Here is a 14,858-nt window from a genome sequence, read left to right on the forward strand (position 1 = left end):
TGTACATTTAAATAACAAGTTTTTAAAACGATACTCGTTTTTATTCGTTTAATATTTTTTCCTAAGCAGTTTTGGGTTATAAAATTACTAATATTTATATCGTCAAAAATATTTTGATAAAATATTAATAATACTTAGTACTTACTTAATTCGATTTGGCGATTTCGTAGAAAAAATGTGACGTCACACTAGGGGGGAGAGGTTTGCCAAATGTGACCAAGTGTGACAAGGAGGGGGGGAGGGGTCAAAAAACCTAGAAATTCGTGTGACGTAATTAATGGATGACCCCTATTATGTTGCTTCAATTTACATACCTTAGTCAAAACACCATCTTAAGGGTACTTTTATAAGTCCACTCTCCAGATCAAAGCGATGGGTCAGCTATACTTGTCCCGCGTCTTCATACTACTTCCCTCCTAGTTATTACGAGGGTTTCCTTTGGGCATTGGCTTTATTATATACTTTGATGTTTCTTTTTTATACCTCCCGTTTTCGCGGAGACGCGACGTTTGATCTTATTGAGTCTTGGTATCTGCATTTGGATCTATTTTATTACAAATGGAGTAGCAAATCAAAGCATACAGTGTCTTTAACCTTTTAACCGCCGAAGACTCATATACATATACTGTATAAGACAAACAAAATCGGGTTGAATTAGCCGCGGTCTGATTAATAAGACAAAACTTCGTGTAACTTCGTACCGCCGGCGACACGAGCATGCTCGATGAAAAATTCTATGGTGGTTAAAAGGTTAAAAGTGACTTGCATTGCACTACTGCTGCAGCGTTGAGGTCGCCGCTGTGTTTGTCAATTGCCTTGATAATATAGGTGACGTTCGCCGTCGCATGACTGCCGCGATGACATTCATACCTATCACTTATTTTTTTATGTTTTTTTATTCGTTGTTTTTAAGGGTCAAACAGATAACTGTGTTATGTCTTTCCTGTAGACATACACAAGAGTTAAGGGCTATAAAGGTTAATCTTCTTATTTAACCCTTATCCACGTGAAAAGGTCCTCCTTTTATTTAGAGAACTATGATAAAATCATTACTTACATGCCCACAAGCTGATGTTAACTATTGCCCACAGGAGAGAAAAATGTACAGTTCGCGCGAACACACTAGTTTTCTCTCCTGTGGGCAATAGTTAACAGCTTGTCAATCCAATCAATAGTTGCTTTAAAATAAAAATTAAATCATTTTCATGTATAAAGAAAGATTCAGCAGATACCTACCTACATAATTTACAATGTCGCAACAGTAATGCAGCTGCAATTGCCATTCAAATGTCACCTTAAACATTTCGAATTTTAATTTTATTATTACAAGCTTTTATTTACTTTCACCTGACCGTTGTCTTGCCTGTCTGTAATCAAATCTTGCAAGTTAAATTTGATCCACTTCCCGGTGTCCGATTGAGCTGAAATTTTGCATACATACGTAAGTCGGGTGACAATGCAATATTATGGTGTCATCGAGCTGATCTGATGATGGACCGGAGGCAGCCATAGGAACTCTGTGATAAAAAAACGAAACCTAATTGTGTTTGGGGTTTTTAGAATTGCCTCGATGAGTATTAGTTGCCTGTGGAAAGAAAAGTACAGTCAGCGATAAAAGCTTGTACCAAAAATTAAATTTATGCCAAAAACTTATTTGTTTTGTATGTTCCAGCTTAACATATAATTAGTGACCTTTATCAACGGAAAGGTGTTGGCTCGCCGAAAGGTGTCACATTCCGGCGGCTCTGCGGCCGGTTCCGTGACACGGCGGGGTTGTGCCGTGACACATCGCAGCCATAATGTGTTCTAGTTTTAGTTTTCATTTTATCAGTAATAAGAGTATTTTATCTGCTAATATGGATTGGTAAAAAAGTGCTGCACCCATTTTAGGACTTTTAGGAGTTAATTAAAATTATATCTCGCCTGAAACACAGGGCATCCTACTTTAGGCACATTCACCATGTTTGTTTACCATGATTGAAACATTAAAACGTACTAAACAAACAATTAATTCCAATAATTCTTTTTAATACAGTCATGCACTTGATTGAACTACATAAATAATAACGCGTTACCATTTCGACATAAATTCATTGTATTCGCCGCCAGAGGATCAATAGATGTCACAGATGTCATCTACTAATCTGGCTGAATATTGCTACGAGTAGTATGAGTACGATTGCGAGCGCGGACAAGTCGAGTAAAATTTAGACGCACGGCCGGTTTCCATCCTTACTTGGTAGATATTCCACCAATTCGCAGGAAGCGCTTTGCTTCTACTTTCCTTATGCGCTCTGCCAAGGAATGGAATTCCTTGCCGGCGTCTATATTTTCGTGTTCTTATAACCCAGCAACTTTCAAATCAAGAGTGAACAGGCACCTTCTGGGCGAGCTCGCTCCATCGTAGGCCACGTCTACGCCTCGGCTAGTTTGTGACCATGAGTAAGCCCATTCATAATAAACAAAAAGAAAAAAAAAATTCGACCAAGCTAACTCCGTACCTAAAGAGTTTGCAATGACAGAGTGTTGAAGAGCTTGTCAGCCCTATTAGAGGAGAATGTACTAATATGAAGCACCTACAAAAACTCCCTGACATTATTAGATGAATGCTTGAGAAAACGGCTTGTAAAGCCCTTGCTTTATTGCCTTCATTTCGGACCTTGACGACTTGCCTTCCATGGAAGATTCCGGGCAGCAACATAGATATTGACATTTGGGACAGTAATGCAGTCAGCAGTAATGTCGCATAGCCATACTGCTGCAGTAATGCAACAGACAGCCTGTCTGCCGAAAAATGACAAATTTTACATATCCTTACCTGAGAGGCATAACTATCACTGTAAGTCCATCTTTTTTATTTTCTTTTTTTTACAGTATCGTACATAATTTCTGATGCTCCATCGATCCATAAAACTATATATTTATCGATAATACCACCAATAAGTGTGACAGGGAGGCAACACGTCGAATGTAGTTCGTGGTAGACCCTCAGGATTGACGTAGTATCGACGCGCTTGCGTTTGGAACGTCACACCGGCGGTGGATCACTTGTTAACGAGCAATGATCCGGCGCAAGGCCCCTGATTCCGGATATCCGGCTAAATTCCTGTCATAATAACTGTTTATTAAAGGTTTCACGCTGAGTGGCGGATTTATGGATGTTGGTTTAATTAAAAGTGAAATTAATAAATGATAGCTGTTTAGAAATTCAGACTGAAATTGCACTATAGTAAAATGTAGTGTTTTTACAGCTTACGCGGGTAACGGCCTGGGCCGTTAGGCCTCCCGGCCATGACGGCAGCCGTCCCTTCTGGAGTCTATGCAATCTCTGAAAGTCTAGGCGTCTTTGACCAACTCTGGCCTCGGCCTCTAGAGGGCTCAGTCACTTTTGGTAATATTATGACAACTATTTCCGTATTATATTTGTTCTCAAATTTAAATGTTTTATAGTTTTTATTAATATGAGAGTCTAAATCATAAGTACCTAGTTATCACATTGAATAGTTTGCATTCCAACGCAGACAATTTTGTGTAGTCGGGAACTTGCCTAAAACTCAATGGAATAGGACTTTCTAGTCTTAAGACAAGATGTGGTTTTCCAGCAAAGACGGGGTATGCTTCATGTACAATAAGAACCTTTTTATCAGAATATCTGTTGGAATTTCAGATGGAAAGGACCTTATTGTACTTGAACAATAAGGACCCTTCTCTGATGGAAACCCACAGATAATTTATGCTGTCGCCATAACTAGCGTCATAATCACGAAAGTATGATGAAGATGAATAGAACGTTTACCGAACTAATAATTCCAATAGAATCTACAAGAACAATACCTCACGCGCATTGTAAACGCGGCTACCAATAAATCCAGCAAACTCAAAAGCCTAAGCCCAACCGGAAATCACGCGAATAAATCAGACATGGCGCTCGTCGTCCGGAAATCGCTCGGTGCGAGGCGTTGATGCGATTATGCCTCTGCCTAGTGTGATTTAGAGCGCCTGTGTTCAGTTATAGCAGAATAGATGTGAAAAAAGTAGTCCATCTTCAAACAAATATGGTTTTAAAACTATTTGTTGGACAGTAGACTCTTCAAATCACTCGGTGCGAGGCGTTGGTGCGATTATGTCTCTGCCTAGTGTGATTTAGAGCGCCTGTGTTCAGTTCTAGCAGAATAGATGTGGAAAGAGTAGTCTATCTTCAAACAAAATATGTAGTTCTAAAACTATTTTTTGGACATACGATTCATCAAATCGCTCGGTGCGAGGCGTTAATGCGATTATGCCTCTGCCTAGTGTGATTTAGAGCGCCTGTGTTCAGTTCCAACAGAATAGATGTGGAAAGAGTAGTCCATCTTCAAACAAAATAGTTTTAAAACTATTTGTTGGACAGTAGACTCTTTAAATCGCTCGGTGCGAGGCGTTGGTGCCATTATGCCTCTACCTAGTGTGATTTAGAGAGCCTGTGTTCAGTTCCAACAGAATAGATTCCAACAGAACAAGAAAGAGTAGGTTTTTTTCTTCTTTTGTGTCGAGTTTCCTTGAACATTTTAAGAACATAAGGCATATAATAGTGTTAAGAACCATGACCATTGCGTCCCGCATAACTGAAGTTTCAAGTAGTATGCCACCAGTTTGACACTGCTATATCGCTAGCGTGTGCACTGTGCGTAACTTTCTATGCATCTCGCTCGTACTCGCATATTAGTGCGAGCGAGATGTTTGGAAAGTAAGTTACTCAGACGTTAGTGAATATGTCAGTTTGACACAGCTAAGGCAGTCGTGGTAAAGCTACAGAAATACGGACATGACCACGCCAGTAGGTAAGCGAGGTGATTTTTTTTAAAGCTGTATATACAATACAATACAAATACTCTTTATTGCACACCTCAATAAAAGAAGACAATACAAAAGAAAACAGAAATACAACAAACAACAACACAACACAACACACACAACACACAACACACGCAACACCACACACGAACAGATATACGTAACAGATATACGTGGGATATTACTGTATTCATACCTACTGTGGTTCTAGTTAGAGTGGAAGCCTTTAATTTATTCTTTACACGCTACGTCACATGACAAGGGGACATGACATTTTGCTTTTCTCTGTCATCTGTCAACCGATTAATGGGACTTTACCATTTTGTTCGCTGCAATAGAATTTAAACTTGCATTTAGTTAATTGCAATATTAACTTAGGTAATCAGTGCAGCATCTCAACGATTGCAAAAAAAATACACTGAATACTGACTAAAGTCTGACCAAGAATAGTCTGCAGCGGATCTGATAGCCCATGCAGTGCGAATGTTATTTTAAACGGTAAACTTCTATGAAATTATGACGTATAAATGTTACTTGCACTGCGTGGGCTATCAAATCCGCTGCAGTCTTTTTTTGGTCTGACTCTTTTACTTAATGTCACTAAATATAACAATATCGGGCAGAGTCAGTTTTAGAACGGGTGACCGCATGACTAACGTCTTATTGAAATTGTATTGAGGACATAAAAACAGTAATTGGCAATTGAGTACCTACCTAAGATCAGATATCAAACCTAGTCGTATTATATTTAACTGTTTTTCTTATATTTATAAGTTTTGAAAATGTTAACAACATAGGGTGACTGCTATAGTTATTGGCCACGCAATAGTAACTGCCAACTCTTAACAATATGACTTCTATTGCCTTGTCAAATAAAAAAAAATGATTTGTTAAGAGTAGCCAACTACTAAGGTTGGGCCATTTTAGCAGTCATCTTACACCTTAAATATAAACTCTCTCCTTTGATTGCCGTAACGCAGTCTTTATAAAACAACGTCGAAATTCTTCGTCGAATCATCAGTAATGCATATTTTTATTTGCTACACCGCGTGGTAACGGAAATAAAAGCTCGCCTTCTTCTGAACAAAACGGGATCAAGGCGCGTTTGAAAAATTGCCTGAAAACGTAAAGTTATACACGTGTGTATCTTGCTTTAATGCAATTTTACGTGGCTGAGAAATATGACAGAAGATGTTTTGTTTTCGCAAATAGGTAGAGTTAGACCAAGAAAAATCTGCAGCGATTTTGATAGCCCAAGTAGTGCAAGTGTCATTAATACGTCATAATTTCATAGAATTTTGACGTTTAAAATAAACACATCAAACATACAATGTAAATTAGATTAAATTTAGAAATATTATTGAAGGGGCAACACGAGTACCTAGAAGAGAATTCTTCATAAAACAAACCTAACCTAACCTAGGTATCTATAGGAAAACCTTATTATAATCCTGAAAACGGTAACAGTTTTAGTTTTGGGAATAATGACATGACATACAATACATGACTTATAATATAACTATGCCACTGTGTACTGTAAAGGGGACGGCCTATTGTTAGGACGCTGTGGGCATGGATAAAACAGCAGATCTGACTTCTTTAGGTATATTTTCTCAGCTAGGATATAATTTACTTAAATATCTACACTCGATGGCTGCCTCTAATCGAATGCCGATTGCGCACCGCGTTCCATTTAACAGCGGGCTTAAAACCGCCTCTACGGCTCGGCCTCGGCTAGTCTGTGGCCATGAGTAAGCCCATTCATAATAAAAAAAAAATTCTAAATTTGAATATCGTGACTAGCTAGTCACAGATTAAAAAAGACTGTAAAGGGTTGTAAACCTTTACAGTACTGTGACTCTGCCGAACAAAGGGGGGTCCCCTTTTAATAAGGTGTACAAATCGTTAACAGTGGAAGATGGTATCTACTTATGCTTAACGTTCAAAGGTAAATAGATCAAAAGGGTCGAAGGGGCTCAAACGATCCCATCTGATATCTATTTGTAAAGGTACTCGTAAAATTCAGATGAATTGGTTCAATTTGACTTGTAGAAATATATTTTTCGCAAAACCTATTTTAAGTCTATTGCAAAAATGGTACACTACAAGATGTACATATTTAATATTATCAAAATTTATAATGATATAAGTAATTATTAAATAGTTACTACCTACTAATTAATTTGAATATTTTTTGATTAGATCATTTTTTAAACATGTAAAAAAGTAAATCTCTTATTTGCATTAAATATGGTTAAAAAAAGTCTTAAGTAGGTATGAAGGATTTTAGTAAAAAACTGAAATGTCTGAGAATTTAGAGCAAGAAAATAATAAATTGGAAGCTTCAGTAGGTAATGTAATGTAACATTTCGTATTTATTATAATACGGTTCAAACTTGAGGAATTTCCGAGTTATGCATTTTGTTAATGTACACTAAATAGGTAGGTACTTATTTAGATTTAAAATAATCGATTAAAGTGAGTCTTGTACGATAATCTTTTTGTTACTTTCTATCGAATGTTAGGTACCTACTTAAGGTTGCAATTGTACTTTGTGAAGTATTTTACTAATAAAATTACCTACTATAGGGTAGGCAGTGATTTCTCGTTTAAGAAGAACTATAATAAAACGGCAAACAAAAATAATAGTAATATAATATTTTTATTAAGAACCGCAGCGCTTTTTATTCCCGAAGGAAATAAAAGAAATGAACTCGGAAAACTTAATAATAAGCGAATTCAAGGAATCCCTCAAGTTACTTCATAAACTGTTTTTATGATGCTTCACATAAAACTTGACGTGTATACAAGCTATGTACCTAACTAGTGTAAATTTCATCTGATAGCGTGACGTGATGTACGCGTTTGCTTTAAGTGTCATGTTGTATGGTATTGGTATGTTCAAAACATGTGGCAGAAACCATATCTCAACGGTGGAACCGTTCTCTAAGCACCATACTGGGCTGGCTGAGATGCAGGATCAGTATAGCCGTTATATGCACCACCGGCATGTGCATCCGCCACCGGTTTAAGTCCACCGCCAGGTGGCTTGGGTTCGACGACGGTGCCGCCCTTCCACACATCGACTGAAACCCCTTTTCTACCCTACCTACATATGTCTTACCTAACCCTTTGCCTATGTATTACTTATGATTGTTGTAATAAATGCTGTATGGTAATTAAAAAAAAATAAGTCTCCAAAACGTCCCGCTTGGCGCGCTGTTCAAAATCCCATATAAAAATAGATATAACGATAACGCGAACGCACGTCACGCTATCGAACACAATTATATTTTGATTATATAAATGATGTCGTATTTTTTGGAAAATATTGTTAATAACAATATTTTCCAAAAAATACGACATCATGTTATCTAGACACGCGGCAGCGTGTCAAGCCAAGTTCAAGCAAAGGAACTGGCTAGCCAGCGCCAAGTGTAATATTACACGAACCACTTGGTGCCATTTTTGACCCTTCTATAACTCAAAACATCTTTAACGTAAACACATAAAACTACGTGTGTTTAATTATATCCATAAGGACATCTAGAAGCCCAAATTTCATGAAGCTAGCTCAAACGGTTATAAAGATATGAAGGTCAAAAAGTCGTAAATTTTAAGACTGACTGACAGACTTATAGTACCTAAACCTAACCTACTTCCAGATGACCTAGAAGGATGAAATTTGGAATCCAGCTCAGTTATTGTGTGAAAGCGTAGGAAAAAATCTAAAAATAAAAAAAAGTTATAAAATAGGGGGGGTCCCCATACAAAAAAAACCATTTTTTATTGTGACTGACATATAAGTACCTAAACCTAACCTACTTCCAGATGACCTAGAAGGATGAAATTTGGAATCCAGCTCAGTTATTGTGTGAAAGCGTAGGAAAAAATCTAAAAATAAAAAAAAGTTATAAAATAGGGGGGGTCCCCATACAAAAAAAACATTTTTTATTGTGACTGACATATAAGTACCTAAACCTAACCTACTTCCAGATGACCTAGAAGGATGAAATTTGGAATCCAGCTCGGTTATTGTGTGCAAGCGTAGGAAAAAGTCTAAAAACAAAAAAAGTTAATAAATAGGGGGGGTCCCCATACAAATTTCTTTTTTATTGTGACTGACATATAAGTACCTAAACCTAACCTACTTCCAGATGACCTAGAAGGATGAAATTTGGAATCCAGGTTTTTTGTAGGGGTTTTTTGTAGGGGGGGGTCCCCATACAAAAAACCTGTAATACGCGCTAAACAACCGGCCAATGGTGTGTCGTTGGCGGCGCGCGGCACCACATAATTAATACAAAGAACAGAAGTAAAAAACATGCAGCGGAAACACAAGAAAAAACATTAAATCTCAATACCTGCCTAGTTTTCTGTACAAAAAGTATTGATATCCCATCAAAAACATAAATGTAAAAAAGGAGAGCCAAGTTCAATACAAAAATTATGCTTGGTTGTGGGGTTCGCCGCAAAAAGAATGGAGATCTAAATGAGTGCCAAGTTCTATGCAAAATCCAAATATGTATTTATAGGAACAAAATAACATTATAAACAAGTATTAAACTCTATTTCTTTGCTTTATTGGATACCTATAACAATTGCTGTTATTTAAAAAAGATGTGAGATCTTAAAGTAGGTTAGATTTGGCTTGGCCAGTTTTTATCAGAATTACAAAATATATATGTTGAATAACTTTATAAAATGACTGATGTAATGAAAACTGGCCAAGTCAAATCTAACCTGCTTTAAGATCTCGCATTTTTTTTAAATAACAGCAATTGTTATAGGTATCCAATAAAGCAAAGAAATAGAGTTTAATACTTGTTTATAATGTTATTTTGTTCCTATAAATACATATTTGGATTTTGCATAGAACTTGGCACTCATTTAGATCTCCATTCTTTTTGCGGCGAACCCCACAACCAAGCATAATTTTTGTATTGAACTTGGCTCTCCTTTTTTACATTTATGTTTTTGATGGGTATATTTCGACAGGGCCTTTACTGTATATTGCCGCAACCATGGCAACGTGGTATAGAAAAAGTATCTTTTTTTTCTCTCTTTATTTAAGAGCTTGTCACTGAGATGAACATGTAGTTCCATAGAAAACAACAATATAATGAAATTGACAAGCACCCATACTTGGCACAATACACCAGCATATTTACTTTCTGTTATCGCGTTGCTAGAATCAAAACTATAATTCCTACTACACAAAGTGTGACCAGCCCAAGATTTTTTGAATTTCCCGCCAAAACTTTGTGTGATATTTCAGTAGCCAGACTCTCAGAATTGAGATTATGTCCTTTCTATGACACTATTACTTATTCTGGCTACGTGATACATTTTCTTGGTTAATGGTATATTTTGAATTAGACATATCTCACTTTTAAACATTTTCCGCGCCTAACTCAATCCGCCGACATGTGCTGCCAACATAAAATTTTAGCACTTCACTAAAACGCTTTTACATGGCACCCTTCGGAATATAAAAGTGGGCTTATGCATCACGTACCAACATAAGCGATATTACATTATGCTACCTTAGTGAGATGTTGGGATGGTGCGGAGTAAACGGCTGCGGCATTTAGAAACGATTTGGAAAATATTAGCTTCTCTTTGTGAAAGAATGGGGTTGGATTTGGTTTTTAATCAGCTATATGCGAGATTTGGATTATTTGACAGTCAAGAGACACACGTGTGCAAATTTTGATTGTTTGACAGACACGAGTGTGAACGCGTCAGGTGGTAACGTTGAAAGCGAACGAAGCCGACGCGCAATAAGAATGAGGGTAGACCGAGCGCGGTCTACACAATTTTGACACCCACCCGCTATCATTAGTTAGAGCGGTTTCGCACTACGTCTGATCCGAATCCGATCCGAACCCGAAACATGGTCCGTAGTAGCCGTAGAACTATTTCTATGGTAAGTTACGCACTAGATCCGATCTCTGTCATCCGATTTCTTTCCGTCATTCAACGTGTGCGGTGCGTAACTTACCATAGAAATAGTTCTACGGCTACTACGGACCATATTTTCGGACTACTACGGACCATATCCGGGTTCGGATCGGATTCGGATCGGACGTAGTGCGAAACCGCTCTTACCCGTGAACAAGATGCATGTAATTGCATTGAAATATCGGGAGCTCGAAAACAATACAAAAGGTAATTACGGTCCATATCCCGGTCGATATAAGTCTAATAAAGACTGATCAAGTAACTGTTACCTGGTTTGTTAGTGCACGACACCTTGCACTTTGTGACTATGCGCTGAAACTTGGCATAGTTGATTCTTAGCTGGTCTTGAGCAGATACATACCGGTAGACATCGAGAGCTAAGTCTCATTTAGTGGGGGGGAGGGGGGAAGTTCGACGCCGCCGCGCTTCACTTGGAGCAACATTTCTCTAAATTCTCTAAAAGTATACCTGTCATGTGATCTATCATTTTCGGATAAATTAAGGACGAGAAATCTAGTTTTGGAACAAAAACAATGCACTTTCTAACAAAAAAAAAAGCATAAAGTAGAAAAGACTAAAAACGTATTTGTGATTTGAGCGCATAGTCTCAAAGTGCAAGGTCCCCACACAACGGTGTGCACTAATAAACCAGTTATGTAGGTACATATCTTAAACACACATTTTTAACCGTTCCTAAGTCAGCTGTCCCGTCGGCTGTGGTGAGTGACGTGCTTGGCATTACGGATGTGTTATACGGCTGTTATGAGCTGAAGGAACGGCTTAGGCGCACTAGGACTAACAAAGACTTACTAGGACTAACAAAGGAAACTTCTGGAAACTGGTGTTTGAGGAAGCAGTCTCGAGGCCGAGAGGTTTTAGTCAAATTATAGGTACCTACTTGACTGAACTGTATCAACCCCTAGTGTAAATTTCAGTCGATAGTCTGACATGACGTACGCGTTTGCGTTAAGTGTCAGTTTATATAGGATTTTGAGTTTCCCAAACGTCATGCTTGGCGCGCTGTTCAAAATTCCATACATAAATATACATAACGCTAACGCATCTCAATATCATCATCATCATCATATCAGCCTATATACGTCCCACTGCTGAGCACAGGCCTCATGCGCGAGAGGGCTTGGGCTATAGTCCCCACGCTAGCCCAATGCGGATTGGGGACTTCACATACACCTTTGAATTTCTTCGCAGATGTATGCAGGTTTCCTCACGATGTTTTCCTTCACCGAAAAGCTAGTGGTAAATATCAAATGATATTTCGTACATAAGTTCCGAAAAACTCATTGGTACGAGCCGGGATTTGAACCCGCGACCTCCGGATTGAAAGTCGGGCGTCATATCCACTCGGCCACCACTGCTTCATCTCAATATAGGTACGTATTTTGCGCTTTAAGGTTATACCTACATTGAATAGATATCACCGCTAATTACCTACCTATGCAAAATGAAATGCAAGAACAACAAAAGATTCCATATCCAAGCTATGTATGAAAAACACTATAAGGTACTGTTCTGATTCAGACTACTTGAATCAGCATTACTGTAGCAGTATTGCAGTGCGATATTGCTGCTGTGAAAAATGTCAAAACAGTAACATCGATTTTAACATTTAGGGTAGCAGTACCTAATGCTGAGAGCCTACCCCGAAACACGATCGACATCTTACGTCTCTTTCGCACCTGTAAATTCGTGTAAGTGTGACAGGGTCATCTAGCATCGAGTAGCGGAATTATCAGTACTGCTACTTGATACGTACTAGAATTATCTATTGTCGTGACTCAAGACAATTGTATTGAACAACAATTTACAACTAGTATTAATAGCAGAAGGAGTTGGAAATAGAGTTCCGGTAAATCCGGTTATAATATTAGCTGAAAATTGTTGAGCATTAGACTTTTTGCCACATCTATTGTCAAGTAGTACCTACTGATAATTCCGCTATTCGATGCTAGATGTCGACTGCGAAAATAATAGTCTTTTTGGTACCTAAAACTAAAGTATGGAGTGAGCACTCTATGTATTGTTTCTCTATGGCAAAAATGATAAATGAAATTTCTATTAGACATGACACGGAGCTGCTTATCATTATGTTTACCTCAACATGCCAGGTAAAATATAAATATATGATATATGTACATAACACATAGGTAATTCTTATACTCAGTCTTGAAACACGACGCTCAGGATCACAATATAGGAACTGTTACAGTAATCTATCTTCGAAGGGATCTATCGTTTAGGAAGTCACGTTAGAGGCGTATATGACTTGTACCGTCTACCCAAAAAAACTTTTTTGGCAAAATTTCAGTCATAAACTGAAATAATGTCATAAATATGTAAAAAAATAAGGCCGTGCTGGCTGGATTCTATTCTATCCAGTGTCCCCTGCAATCGAGGCAGATGCCTAATTTTTAGGGTTCCGTACCCAAAGGGTAAAAACGGGACTCTATTACTAAGACTCCGCTATCCGTCTGTCCGTCTGTCAATAAAAATTCAATGTTCATTTTAGATACAACCTTTCATCACTGACGGTTTTCTTATTTCAACAGGCAACATGTGCCCATCAAGACAATTCTAACAAACCCAAACACAATTAGGTAGCGATGTTTTATGTGTGTGAAGTTTCAGCTCAAGATCTCTTGCTTCCCTTTGTTTCACATAAAGTTTTAAGTCATTATGTATTGTTTGTCATATTATCATTAACCATAAAACTGAAGCCGTTAACTTTTCAGGATTTTCGTAAGGTTATCTTATAGATAGGTTAGGTTTGTTTTATGCCAATCTTGAAAAGATACGCGTTTCTGAACCAAAAAAATTATGACTAAGGAAAATGCCGACAAACAATACATTATCGGCTCGATTCGGGAAATGAATCAGAGACTCACTAGATATGAAATAGTAAAGATATGTGCCGTTCTACTGCAAAAGGTACCTTATAGCGGCTGGCACCGCGATTCGGGGAATGAATTATAGATTCACTAGATATGAAATAGTGAAGACATGTGACGTTCCACGAAAAAAAGTACCTTATGGTGGCCGGCGCTTATGTCGCATAGCGCCGCAATAATATTAGAGCGGCGTTAATAACAGCGTAAACGTCAACCGCCATAAGGTACCTTTACCCATGGGACGCCACATATCTTTACTATATCGTATCTAGTTAATATCTAATTCATTTCCCAAAACTTTTTGGGAAACAATAGAGACCCCCCCTTGAGAGACCTCTTCAAACATTCATACATACAAATAATGCAAGTTAAATAAAAACTTTTTAAGTAAAATACCGCTTGCAGAATATAGATTACTCTGTATGAATCAACTTTGCGCATACTCAGGGCATTAAGACTGCCGTGCTAACAACATATGCAGTAATCGCAGTTGAAAAGTCATTCAATTGTCTACCTTATTTTCTTTGAATAAGTTCTTTATTTAAACGATGATTTTCATGCAAGTACTGCACGTACAATAAGCAGGGCAGAAGACGTGACGGGAGATAAAAGCCTGCCAATCATACAGGGATTGTGTTTACAAACTCGAAGCTCCAGAGGCTCAGGGAATGCCAGGAAGATCGTAAGTAGCTTTGTAAGTCGGGAAGGGAAGGCATTGAAGCATACATTATTACCTGATTGTTATGTTTTAAGGATGACTCGCGTTAGACCGGGCCGGAGCTTCCGACGCATCGTTTTCTATGGCAAGCATCACGTGATCGCCTGTCATGTCATGAAAAAGTAACCGCCGGAAGCTCCGGCCCGGACACGGCTTGGTCTAACGTGAGTTATCCTTAAGTCGTGAAGGGAAGGCATTAAAGCATACATTATTACCTGATTGATGTTTTACGTCACGTACTTTACCCGTTCTTTTCAAGTTGGCCGTCGGCGACCGTTATAAAGGTCGCGGGAGTCCGCTTGATGCGGGTAGCGCAAGACCGGTCATTGGCATTCTTTGGGGGAGGCCTATGTCCAGCAGTGGACGTCTTCTGGCTAATATGATGATAATGATGGTGATGACCGTTATATGATAACGTCACAGGTACAAATAGCAGT

This window comes from Cydia fagiglandana, chromosome 9 (assembly GCF_963556715.1).
Source record: "Cydia fagiglandana chromosome 9, ilCydFagi1.1, whole genome shotgun sequence".
In the NCBI taxonomy this organism is placed as follows: Eukaryota; Metazoa; Arthropoda; class Insecta; order Lepidoptera; family Tortricidae; genus Cydia; species Cydia fagiglandana.